The 13,635-nt window shown below is 48.4% G+C and overlaps 1 long non-coding RNA gene and 1 other non-coding gene across 2 annotated transcripts; both read right to left on the bottom strand.

Annotated features, from left to right (window-relative positions):
* Nucleotides 1-7,407: 7,407 nt before the first annotated feature.
* Nucleotides 7,408-8,253, bottom strand: LOC119086925. The gene is made up of 2 exons (XR_005090323.1): nucleotides 8,201-8,253; nucleotides 7,408-7,643 (listed from the first exon to the last, which is right to left on the bottom strand). It is a non-coding gene; the product is annotated as an uncharacterized LOC119086925 (long non-coding RNA).
* Nucleotides 8,254-9,552: 1,299 nt separating this feature from the next.
* Trnat-cgu lies at nucleotides 9,553-9,624 on the bottom strand. Its single transcript has one exon. It is a non-coding gene; the product is annotated as a tRNA-Thr (tRNA).
* Between the last annotated feature and the right edge of the window lie 4,011 nt (nucleotides 9,625-13,635).

Below are 13,635 nucleotides of genomic sequence, written 5' to 3'. Positions count from 1 at the left end.
GCTCCAGAGACCCCAAGGAGAGTGAGCCAGGCAGCCCCCCTCCCACTTCGCAAGTGGAAGAACTCTAGTGTCAGGACCGTGAGCCACTGCTTCTGCGGACCTTGGCCACTGCGGTGCTCCAGAAGGCAAGCAAAGTTGGGGATACAAGGACCTCAAAGAGTGGCTTTTCCAATAGCAATGTGGAAAGGACATTTGACCAAGGGAGACAGGGCTTGCTCACTGATAACTGCCCCTCTAGTGTGGGAGCCATACACAGAACAAGGACTGTGCCATTGTACAGTCACTGGTCCCCTACCTTACAGATAGGCAGAGTCATGCTTTCAGATCAGTGGCTTCTATGTGGCGGGAGGTACAGTGTTGATGATGACCCTGTGTGATGGTATTGTGTTCTCCAAAATATTGTACACCCTAATAAACTTATCTGGGGTCAAAGTAGAACAGCCACTAGATACAAAGGCTAGAAAATGGTGGCACTCACACCTTTAATCCTAGCATTCCAGAGGTAGAAATTCCTCTGGATCTCTGTGAGTTCATGGCCACATTGGAAATGGTCAGGCATGGTGAACAAGCCTTTATTCCCAGGGAGTGATGGTAGAAAGCAGAAAAGTATATAAGGCGTGAGGACCAGAAACAAGAAGTATTTGGCTGGTTAAGCTTTTAGCTGGTTAAGCTTCAGGCTTTTGAGCAGCACAGTTCAACTGAGAGCCATTGGGATGAGGACACAGAAGCATCCAGTCTGAGGAAACAAGACCAGCTGAGAAGTTGGCCAGGTGAGGTTAGCTGTGTCTCTCTGATCTTCTAGAAGTCACCCCAATAACTGGCCACAGGTTTGATTTTATTAATAAGACTCTTTAAGATTCCTGCTACAACCCTGCCCTCAGGAGCTTGTTTTGTGGGGGAGAGTCCAGAGTTGATGGTGATTGCTATGCAGTCACCATTGTCTAGGGTCCTAGACCCAGGCGGCCTTGGGTCAGGGGACCGTGAGAACAGACTGAGGTGGTCTCTGCTGTGTTCTGTTTCCATAGACGCTGTGGCATGGGCAACCTTGCTGCCCCCTTTAGTGAAATTCATGGAGGGACAACTATGTTCTATTCCACCTGGGCACTGTCTAGGTATGTCAAACCTTTTGACACTGGGACACAACATTGTCACCTACAAAGTTCATGCTCAAGCCTGTGCTCCCCCAATAAAAAAATCACACACACAAATATTTTTGTGTGTGTCAAACTGCTACATACAGACTGTGAGTCACAAGTTGGACACCCCTAGAGCCTCTCTGGACTCATCTGTAAAGTGGGAGTTAAGAAGCCATATGCCCATAGTGATGACACACCACTATGTGAGTGTGAATAAAACAAAGAACCCCTTTGTAGCCCTTTGTGGGAAACTGAAAAAGAAGCTGTCCATTAGGAGTACTTAGTGAAGCTGTCCCAACTGCCTGTTCCCAAATACCCAGTAGCTGCTTCCCAAATTACCACACAGAGAATTATATTAATTCTAAATGATCTGTCAATAGCTCAGGCTTGTTACTAACTAGCTCTTACAACTTAAACTAACCCATTTCTATTAATCTATGTATTGCCATGTGGCTTGTGGCTTTACCTGTCCTCTGGCATGTCTTGCTTCCTGGGCAGCTGGCTCTGGTCTCTCCTGACTCCACCCTCCTTCTTCCCATCATTCTGTTTGTCTTTCCCACCTAACTTCCTGCCCAGCTGCCATCCTGTCAGCTTTTATTAACCAGTGAAAGTGATGCATATTCGTAGTGTAGAAAAGGATTGTTCCACAGCGACTTAGCGAAACCATTACTTCTTACTTGAGCTTGGTTGCATTACCTGGAGAAGACAGAGCTGAAGTGAGGAAGAGGGATGATGCCAGGACAGTGGGAAAGAGGAACTAGGGCTGTATGTGGCATGGGGAGGCCTCAGCCACGCTCTGAAGCTGGGGTGACTTTCTTCTGCTACAGAAGTGCCAGTTCAGGGTCCTTCAGGGATGACCATGCTCCTTATCTGTGTATGGAGCTGCAAAACTCACCCTGGCACTCCAGGCCCTGCCTGAAATCAAAGGGTTAGCTGGTTGGATGCAGGAGGGTAAACAGTCTCTGGCTGGCCGTATAGGCCTCACCACAGGCTAGGGACGCCTGGCTTTTAAAAGATACTCCCAGGTCCATTGGAGTTCTGTCTTACCAGGCCTAACTCAGCTGCCCACAATTAGGCAAGTGATGGATCTGAGATCCAGTTAAGCACTGTCTCCATCAACATACATGGAAAACAACTTGCTGTTTGGCTGAAGCCTAGACCCTTGCTGGTCTCTCCCCGAGAAGGAGCCTCACTTGTTGGCCTTGTGGTAACACCAAAACTCAACCAAATCTATGGAAAAGCTGCAAAGGGCCTTGGAGCCCCAGAGAATCACAGCCAACCCGAGTCGTCGGGAAAGCCCTAGGCCGGTGAGAGAGGCCAGGCATAGGCCTCACGTGGTGTCTCTGGGTTTTCATGGGGCCTGAGGGAAGCAGACAAAAAGGTGGTTAGTTACTATCAGCTGCCAAGACTCTCAGTGTAAAAGAAATAAACTTCTAGGGGCCAGAAAGATGGCTCAGCAGGTAAAGGCAGCCCTAGAGCCTCTCTGGACCTCAGTTTCCCCATCTGTAAAGTGGGAGTTAAGCCCTAACCTGTAGTGTTGACTCACAAATAGAAGAAAGAAGCCACTCTGTAGCCCTTTGGGTGAGTTTTAAAAAGAGGCTCTTCATTAGGAATCCTTAGCAAAACCATTACTCATTATTTGAGCTTGGTTGCGTTACCTAGAGAGGCATGAGCTGAAGTGAGGGAAAGGAATGATGCCAGGCCAGTGGGAAAGAGGAAAACACTTCTGCTAAACTTTTTCCTACAAGTTGACAGACAGACAGACACACACACACACACACACACATACACACAGACACACACAGAGACATATACACAGACACACACACATACACACAGAGACATATATACACACACACAGACAGACACACATACACGCATACACACACGTACACATACACACAAATGTAATAATAAAAACCCTACATTTCCAAAGCAAGCACAAAAACTGTGACACAAACCTGAGGCAGGTAATCTGAGTTCTAACAGCCTGTGCAGCTTAGTGAAGCCCTGTCAGAAACTAAACAGACAGTTTGCCTAAGGATGTGGAGGCCCAGGCCTATCCTCAGCACTGATGTTAGTTATCATACAGTACATGTTAAAAGTTTACATTGAACAAATGTGAATGAATAAAAAAGAACATGTAAATACATTACAGAGAAGTTACTTGGACATGGGAGGAGGTCAAGGCAACTTCAAGAGATCCTGTCTCAAAATAGAAGATGAAATAAAAGCCTGGGGGTGCTTTATAGTGCTTATGCTCAACACACACACAAAATAAGAACTTTTTAAAAGTGTGTGTGTGTGTGTGTGTGTGTGTGTGTGTGTGTGTGTGTATGTGTGTCAGCATACCAGACCAAGAATGACCTCATGGAGTCAGTTCTCTTCTCCTACCCTTTTTGTGGGCTTCTGGGGATGAAATTCAAGTTGCCAGGCTTTTGTAATAAACACTGAATCGTCTTGGACCCACAGAACAGGACCTGCCCTTTGTCCCTTCTGTCAGACAAGGGGAATGTAAGGTCATGGCAATGAGGTAATGTATGCCCAAGGCTCATGAGTCTGGAAATTTCTAGAATGTTGATGGGAAACTGTGTGATGCCCAGCAAGGCATTTAGGGGACGCACCATTCACTATTTCCCAAGCTTTCCTACATTCATTTCTGGGATGGGGGTGGCTCACTGTCATGCGACCAACTTCCAGAGGTAGAAAAGATGGACAGGGCTGCTTCACAAAGGCAGCAAGGGAAGCCCCTGGCCTGAACGCCAGCTCCTCTCCACCCCAGTGTGCCCTGAATGGCTGCCACTTCAGGTCTGCCAGCATTTTTTTCTTTTAAGTGTTCTTAAAAGAAAACCGGAACATTTTTCGGGTGTGCAATGTGGTTCTCAGGGCATGGATGTATACACACTGCTCACCCCCTTATGAAAGGGCCCATTAAAAAAATTCTTCCAGGTAGTTTTCTAAGCACCTGATGTCAGCCTAGGCAGCAGGCAAAGGGGTGGGAGGTGGCCCCTCCAGGGCTGCCCCCTGTAGAAGGTCTGAGGCAGGGACACAGTCAGCTTTTTCATTGACATCTTGTCCATGTGAGCACAGGCTCATTTCCACCTAGCCTGCTCTCCAGAGTCCTTGCCCTGTTTACTGTTTACAGTTTCTCTTTTATAAGTTTTTTGTGCAGAAACAGTGAGTTTGAAAGTCTCTGTTGGCACTGTGGTTTCTCTCCATCCTTCACCCCGACCTAGAGGTCTATCCTATGAACAGCCAGCCAGAAGCACGAGGGTGTCTTGTGAGAAACCAGTGGTGGGTGTGGTGATACACCTTTGTAATCCCAGCACATAGGGGCCGAGGCAGGAGGTTTGTGAGTTTCAGTGTTAGCACCTTAGTGGGACTCTAAGAAACAAAAAGAAACACAATGCTGTCCACAAAATCAGTGTGCATGTGTGCACCACAGCTCATATCTGACAGTTAGTTTCACAAACATAGAACATCAACTCAAGTTCTAAGAAAGTTATAATTCTTCAAGAGCAGCTAACGCCAGAGGTCTGCTGCCATGATGCCTAGTAGTTGGAACGCGGTTTTAGAGATCCAAGGGAGAGAGTCTCACGTGATAAGTGCTCGCCACTCCAAACAAATAAACAGATGTCAAAGAGACAGACACAAGCAGCCTTTGGAGGCAATGTATATGTTTATTACTTAGTGTCCAGGGTGTACTGACCACCACATTATCAAATTGTTTAAATTAAATTTGTGCAGTTATTTTGTGTATATGTACATATGGAGCTTGGAATGGAACCCATGGCTTTACCCTAAACAACACTCCACCATCCAGCTGCACTCCAGTGCATTAACATGTCTGTTCGTGTGTGTGGCATTTGTATTTGTGTGAGTGTGCACAACTGTTGTACAGGACTATCCTCCAAGCCAAGTAACTACCATCTCAGAGTGTTCAGTTATGCCCACTGACACCTAAGCTGGACTTGACTGTCCACAGCCCCTCACAGAGGAGTGTATGTGGGGTCACCTCAGGAGTGCCCGACCACTTCCTATCCCCTGCTGTATACAAAAGCATCCAAAATGGGAGAGGCTACTGCATATGGGCTGGGGAAGAGAAGATGGGTTCCCCACCTATGTGGCTATGGAAAGCCATTACCCCTGCTGAGTAAAGACTTTCCAGTGCAGCCTTTTGAGGGGAGGAGCCCCCCACCCCTCACCTGTGCTCTGTTAGGGAGGAGCACCCCACCCCTCACCCAATAAACTGGTTAGTTCCTTGAGTAAACTCTGGTGGAATCCTGTCTCCATTGGACCTTAGAGGACCTGGGAAGGAATTTTAGCAAAAGTCAGAGAACCTGTAGATTGTTGGTTTGGCTAAGCTAGCTGGCTGGTCAGTGACCCTGAGGGATCCTCCTGTTTCTGCCTCCCCAGTCTTGCCCAGATTTTTACATGGGTTCTGGAGATCCAACCAAGCTCAGGTCCTCACGCTTGTGTGGAAAGGACTTTACCCACTGCATCTGCCAGAGCCTATAATAGATAGATTAGAATAGCTCTTACAACAAGCCAGAACGAAGCCTTCCCTGACTCAGCTGAGGTTCTTGTCACTGCTTCAGATAATAGTTTCTTCAGTGACCAGCTGTGATGTCACAAGCTAACTTTGGTAGAGCCATCTGGCTGGTCATCAGAAGTCCGTGACAGCTGAGATGGAGCAAACTTGTAACCACTGAGGCAGGAGAATCAAGAACTTGAGGCCAGCCTAGATAATTTAGTGAGACCTTATCTTCAAACTCAAATAAAGGAGGGTGTAATTCAGTGTTAGAGTGTTTACCTAACACTCTGAAGGCCCTGGGATCACCTCATCCCCAACAATGGAAGGAAAACGTCCACAATAGAAGAAATAAATGACTGCGTGTCCTCTACAGTGGAAGGGACCCAGGCGTAGGGAGGAGGCTCTTCCCAACGGGGCCGGGTAGGATGCATGAATGCTTTTGCTTCATGCTGCCATGGGGTGGCAGTGTTGCACCTGTGCACTGTGTTGACAAGCAGTTCTTCCTTTGATGATGATGCTGGTGTCTGGGAATTTAGGCTCCTTCTGCTTGAAGAAGCCCTTTGCTGCCACCATGTATTAAAAACAGAGAAGGATATGAGAAGCATTTAATTTCTTATCAGAAAGTCATAGACTAGTCATGTGAATTACCTTCTCCCTGGGGGTCATTTCCCATGTTGGGGTCTTAGAAGGACACTGCTCAGCCTTTCTTTCTCAGCACCAGCGACCTTCTTCCCTTCCCTTCCCAATCTACAGAGGACCTGTGTGTGACTTTTCACAAAGGCAGCAGCCTTCAAGGAGACCTGTAGACATGAAATTCACACAGAAGCTCTAGAAATCCAAACGTGGCTTTATATTCAGGAACACAAGTGATCTAAATCAACAGAAAACATCTGGCTCACTCACACACATGACCAGCTTTACTCACAAAATTGTACACAACTTGAATTCAGGATTTGGGTCACTAGCTCCCAATTTGATAACACGCAGCACGCTAGCTTTGCAGTTCCATGGCATCCCTCACACCCACCTCCCAACCTAGGTGACACCTTGGGATTCCAGTGTAGTCTTCTACACTTCAAAACAAAAAACGAAGGAAACAGCCAACCAACTAACGGCTCAGTTGGTAAAGTGCTTACTCTGCTAAGGGCCTGACTTCAGACTCCCCAGCTCCAAGTAAAAAGCTGGACGGGGAGCGCACTGCATGCCTGTAACCCTCGTATTGGTGGGTGAAGGAGTCAGGTGAACCCTTGGAGACTGCTGGCAGCAGAGTCAAGCAGAACTAGGGAGCTCCAGGTTCCGGAGAGAGAGGAGTCTCAAAAAATAAGGTGGAGAGCAATAGGGAAAGACATCTGATGTTGACCCTTAGCCTCCACCCACGTACACAGCCATGAAAATGTACATACACAGACACAATATTTTTTTAAACAGAAAATAACTCATAAGTGAACCCTTATTCTCTCTCTCCCTCCCCTCCCTCTGTGTTTGTGTGTGTCTGTGTGTGTCTGTGTGTGTCTGTGTGTGTGTGTGTTGTGTCTGTGTGCACACACTCTAGTGTTTGCTGGGGATGAAATCTCAGGACTTTGTGAATGCAAATGCTCTGCCCAAACCAGATTTGTTTTTGTTATCGTATTGTTTCTTGAAATAGAGCCTTATATATAGCCCAGGCTGACTTTGAACTCTCCATCCTCCTGCCTCAGCTTCCCCAATGTGCTGATATTACAGGCATGTACCACCACATCTGGTTTGGAGACATTTTTAATAGGGGAAGAACCTAAGTGCTTTTTTGTAGCTCTTCAAGAAGAAGTGAATAGAGAAAACAAAACACGGCAAGAGGAGTGGACCCCTGGCTGGAGAGCCGTCCTGCTGGCCGTCTTCACTCTGCGTCGTTGAACAATTTGCGTTTGTTCTAAAAGGCCACCTTTGCAGCCTTTCTCTCCCTTTCCCTCCTGATTCTTTCTTTTGTGGACAAGATCCTGTGAAAACAAAATTCCACATGTGGAACCACCATCTTGTAGAAAATACAAAGTCCAGGACAAGAGTGGCAACAGTCCTTCCAAATAGTGTCCCCGTTCTATTTCTGTTCAAAAAGTCACTGCTGAAACCCGTGTCTCCTTTTGTTCCCTGATGACACACTAGAAATGCACTGTCTCTGAAGTCAGACCTGCACTGTAACATGCAACCTCAGCCTGCATGTCACAAGCATGGATAGTCACAGTTTGTGTGTGAGTGTGCACATGAAGACCAGAACTGACGTAGGGTATCTCCTTAATTACTCTATATTTTTATCTATCTATCTATCTATCTATCTATCTATCGAGACAGGTTTCTCTGTGTAGCTCTGGCTGTGTTGGATCTTGCTCTGTAGACCAGGCTGGTCTTGAACTCAAAGATTCACCTGCCCCTGCCTCCCAAGTGCTGGGTTTAAAGGCAAATGCCACCACTGCCTGCCTTACATCCTGTTTTTTGGCCCTCCACTCAACTAGTGAATGACAAGCATCTTGTCTACCTTTCCAGTCGTTGGGTTACAGACCTGCACTCTCATGTCTTTTGTTTGTTTTTTGTTTTTGTTTTTAAATGTAGGTTCTGGGAGTCTGAACTCAGATCCTGATCGCTGCCCAACAAGAACGTTCTGGCCCAGCCATCTTCCTAGCACCTCCAGGCACTACTTTGCCATGGATTACCGTCCATAGCACATTCTCTTTCCTGAGTTGGCAATGTGGCTTTGTGGTATGACTCTCAGCAGGGCAGCGGTTCTCAGAGTGTGGCCTGGGAACGAGAAACATCAGCATCACCCTGAAGCCCGTTAGAATTACAGATGATCAGGCCCTGTCCCAGAGGATCGCGGATGCAGTAGCTGTGATTTAACTACTGCATAGTCACACTTGTGATACTCTCTACTGTCCAGTAGGGAGTCTGACCCATCACCCCCAACCCACAGCTCTTCTCCCTTTCTGGTTAGGAGAGCCCACTCTGGTTTGATTGGTTCCCCCGCCCCCCACCCGCCACTGCTGAATCTAGTTCTCTCAGGAGCACACTACTAGCTCCATTGGTACTTGCTTCAATCTCAGACAGGTCCGATACAGTTTCCACAAATCAGGTCAAGATGTCTGTCAGAGTCTACAAGACTCTGGTCCAGGAGTTGGAGTCCGACAACGACCTCGTCAAAGGCACTTTGGGCGCCCTCTGGTACAGTACATCCTTTGATGATACAAATCACACCTCTGTGATGTAATGTGACAGGCATGCCGCTCCGTGTGCAGAGGCCACCTCTGCAGCCAGTGCCTGGCTGCTCCCTCGCCAACGCCACCTCTGGGCCACGTGACCCACTTTAGCGCGGGGTTGAAAGGAGGCTCTGAGCCAGGGGTTTACATTTTCAGGTCAGAATCGTTCCAAGTCCGAGCAGGGATTGCTCTCTTCCCGAAGGCGATGCCCCCTGCGAGGATTTCCTTTTAAACATTGCAAGCGAGACAGACACTGGCTGGCTGTGGGTGTGGGCTGGGGCAACAACGGTCCTTTCTTTAGGACGGGTAACCAGAAAAACGTGAAGTGCCCTGAAGCCAGCCGGGGGCCAGTCATTACGAAGCTCCTACCGGAGGATGGGCAGGTGACCCTTCCAGATTGCGGCTCTGCAAATTCTCCCAGAGGCATAAGCACCTCGTGGCCCACAGTGGGCGCTGCTTTCAGAGAGACCCAAGCAAAGCTGGCGGTCCAGAAGGGCCGAGGTTCGACCACGGAAGGGTGGAAAGGAGGAGTTTGTGAAACGAGGCTGAAAGAAAAGAGTGAGTGCCACCAACGGTCCTGGAGAAACAGTGGGGACCTGTGACGGTCACTCTTGAAAAGAGGTCAACTATAAAAAGTCCCTTCACAGGGGAGAACAGGAGCAGGCACGGACGGGGTTCGAACCCGTGATCTTCGGTTTACGAGACCGACGCCTTACCACTTGGCCACCGCGCCTGCGTTGGGGTGGCGGCGGCGCGAGCCTCTATGCTGGCGCCACTCCTGTGAGCTCGCCTGACGCGCGAGTGCGCGCACGAGCAGAGCGCGGCCGCCCCGCCCCTCGCGGCCGGGCAGGCGGGGCTCCGCACGGGCGGCGCGCGCCAGCGGCTCAGGCGGAGCCCAGGTCTCTGCGCGCGCGCCGCGGGGCTTGCCCGGCGTCTCGGTCTCCGCAGTTCGAATCCCGGATCCCTCGGTGGGCTCTCTCGCTTGTGCTGCGGGTCTCCTAACCTCAGTTTCCTCTTTGGAGGAGCGCTTTTCTCCCTCCCCACAAGAAACAGAGGCATGGTGGCCAGCTGTCTTCATTAGCGCGACCTCGGCTGCCCTGCTCAGGGTTGTGAATTGGTGCATCGACTTTGCAGAATAAAAAGCCCCAACTGGATTTTACTCAGACTACTGCTGTCTGTAGTAGGGAATATCTCTGATATCAGCCTCAATATCTGGAATCTTTACTAGAACTAATGCGATTTGTGTTGGGGTTGTGAGCACTCCGTGTGGGTTTACATGCCCTGCATAGGGCTGTTATGTGCAGGTCTGAGCTGCAGAGGTCTGGACTGCTAATGTATATGTTCCTGTTCATGGATTCAAAGGCCTTTTTATTTTTCTGTAACTGGACTAATTATGCTATTCCCTGTACTTTGCCTTAATTCGGTGGCTTGTAATAGATAAAACAGTATAATCACCACAATCATTGCTAGCCTGAGGTTCGGAAAATACAAATATCTACTGCTCTAATGAGCATACTGCATAATATTAGTGCACTACTACTGAGTAGACTATGTATGCTTAAACAATGTACATATGTAGTACATTATGCACGGATGGATTTCCTCATTCGCCTCATTAAAAGCTGCCTTTTGCCTGGCCTGGTGATGCACACCTTTAATCCCAGCACTTGAGAGGCAGAGGCAGGGGGTTCTCTGTGTATTCAAGGCCGGCCTGGTCTACACAGTGAGTTCCAGGACAGCCAGGGTTGTTACACAGAGAAACCCTGTCTTGGAAAACAAACAAGTTGCCTTTCCCCAATGCATATTTCACACAATTGATTGACTCTGTGACTGGGAACTAGACACTGGGAGGTCTGTGCCTTTTTTGCCGCCATGGGATTCTGCTACGTTGTCTCTGCTGCTGAAGCCTTAGAAGCCAGCCTAAGACACCTAAGATGTTAGACTACAAAATGGGACCTTGTAGAAAACAAACAAAACAAACAAATCCAGGACCAAGTCTATCAAGTTGTTCTGTGGAAAGCCTTTGGGCAAGGGCATAGGAAGGCATGGGAAAATAACCCAAATATTTCAAAATTAAAATCCAAGTTTTAAAATACTCATAAGCCCAAAGGGCCAGGACTAGAGAACTGGACAGCTGTGTAGTGGCAGACTGTCCTGCCCACACCTTAGAGTGGTGCTTGCAGTCAGGTCTCAGTAAATACAGTGGAAGGGTCAACCTGCAGGCATTTTTTTAAGTGGTTCTGGAGCCTGCACCTTCTGAGTTCCAGGGAGGTTTGCAAGTGCTGAGCAGCCAGGAAACACTAGGACGGCCTCTCGGGGCACGGTCCTTCTCAGGGTCCAGCGTGTCTGTTTTCCACTCTACTGGAAGAACTCAAATCTATGGAAAGTTCTCTGTTGCTCCAGGCCTCTGGCTTAGGGGACCCTCGGGAGCGGGAGCATGCCAGTAAGAAGGCCCCCAAATGCTCTGGGGAGGGTTGCTAGAAGTGTCTTGTAAGGCTGCTGGCTTCTGTTTCCTGTGGTTTGAAGCAAGGTCTCTCTGCGTAGCCCAGGCTGGCCTGGAACTCAGCAACCTGCTTTCCCCTCCTAACAGGCCTGTGCTGCCGCCTGGGGTTGGGGAGGCTAGCCTGCTTCAAGTGAGAAAGCTTCTGAATAGATGAACCATGTGACACAGTGGGATGTCTTGTTTCGTCTATATGGTTGAGTTGCCGATCGAGCAATTTGTGTCTATACTTCCTTTGTGTTAAAGAGACACTTCTTCAGATTTGAGAAAAGCTGCCCACAGGTTTCTGTTTTCTTTCTGTACCTCTGCCCTAGCTCCTATCTCCAAGCAGGTTTTTTAAAAAACAAAACAAAACAAAAAACCCAAGCAATGTGACTTACGGGGCTGGAGGGATGACTCAGTGGTTACAAGGCGTGCTGCTCAGTGTTTAGGCCACTCAATGACAACAGGTTTTCCCCTAATATCCTAAACACTTAAAGTATTGTGTGTTGCTCCTCTGGTGGGGGTGGGGCAGCACTGTGCATGATGGACAGTTTAGATTCCAGACCCAGGTGGGTGGAGGCTGTAAGTGTAAGTTAAGCTGTAGGTGGGTTGGACTTGGGTCTTGGCAGGTATATGAGGCCTCATTCGTCTGAGACTGGAGGCAGGCTGGTTGACCTTCGTGTCTTCTGAAACCTAAGAGAGCAAGGTCCTGTTGGGGTCAAAATGTAAGAAGGAGGGTTATCTTGGGCTGATGGTGTAAAGGGCTTGAGATGAGAAAGACGAATCCAGTGAGGGAAACCCTTGAGCTTAGCAGTGGTTGGGGTAGTAAGGATGACTCTGAAGGGCCTGCCCATTTTGGAGAAAGAGGAGGGGGTTGTGACCTGGAGGAGAGAGGACTAAGTCCCTGATGTTGATGGAAATGGAGGGGGGGGGACTGAGGCAAATGGTGGTGGGTGAAGTTCCAAAGGAAAGTGTAAAGATAGTGTAACAAGGGGGTAAGATGGGGATCAGGGAGAGATGACGGCTGAGACATGAGGCCGGGAGGCAGAATCCGCCATCCGTACATGAGCTGGAAAGAGCAGGTGAAGAGGGGTTTCTTTGGGAGGGCTCTTAGTCACAGAAGAGCCAACCGCAGGAGGTTTATCCAATCTGTATGGAGCTCTTGGAAGAGTTTGAGAAGAATGTTTTTGAGAGAGCAATTGATTTGTTCCACCTTGCCTGAAGACTGGGGATGGAGGAGACATGGAAACACAATGGGATGTTAAGAGCTTTGGCTAGGGTTTGATAGATTTGAGAGGTAAGTTCAGGGCCATTATCTTATTGAAGGGACATTGGAACTCTGAAACAGGAGCCAATCTCCCTGGAAAGGAGACCAAAAACTGTCTGTGCTCTTTTATTAGTGATGGGTAAAGCTTCTACTCACTCTGAGAATGTATCCACCAGGACCAAAAGGTATCTGAACCACCTAACTGCGGGCATGTGGGTGAAGTCTAGCTGCCAGTCGGATCCAGGGAGGGGTCCCCTGGCTTGATGAGTGGGGAAAGGGAGACTCCGATGCCCAAAGATGGGATTAGACGTTTGATAAATTTTACAAGAAGCAGTGATGGTCTTTTAAAGGGATAGATCCTCAGAGGTAGGTTGTAAATAGGTTTTAATAAAGTGGACAAATCCAAGCTATTGGGGTGAAAGATCTGGTGTGGATAGAACAAAATCTGTCTAGTATCTAAGGATGATAATGAATATGTGGGTTGTAAAATGAGAATGCCTTGTGGTGTGTGAGAAGGACCCAGGCCTCTGAGAGCCACAGCTCTAGCTGCCTCACCAGCTTGGTTGATAATGGAATTGTTTGCTTGGAATTGGAGATAATGGAATTGTTTGCTTGGTGTGATCGGCAGCAGACAATTCCTATGGCCTTGGGAAGATGAGAGGCCACTAGCAGGGCCATGATACGGTCTGGGTTGGTTATGGACCCTCCTTTTGTTGTTCACAGCCCATGCTCCTTCCAAATAGCTACATGTGACAAGAGAAGGTGAGACGTATACTTGGAGTCTGTGTAAAGGTTTAGGGATTGTTCCTTTGCTAGTTGTAAGAGGTATTAATTCAGCTTGTTGGTTTGTGGTTTGGATTGGCAGGGTCTGTGCTCCAATCACTATGGTGACTGAGACAATAGCGTATCCCGCTTTATGAACTCTATCATGTAGGAAGGAGCTTTCATCTGCGTACCAAGTACAGATGACCTGAGGTAGCACTCCCTCATGTGTG

This window comes from Peromyscus leucopus, chromosome 8b (genome assembly GCF_004664715.2).
Source record: "Peromyscus leucopus breed LL Stock chromosome 8b, UCI_PerLeu_2.1, whole genome shotgun sequence".
Lineage (NCBI taxonomy): Eukaryota > Metazoa > Chordata > Mammalia > Rodentia > Cricetidae > Peromyscus > Peromyscus leucopus.
This window is presented reverse-complemented; position numbering and strand designations above follow the sequence as displayed.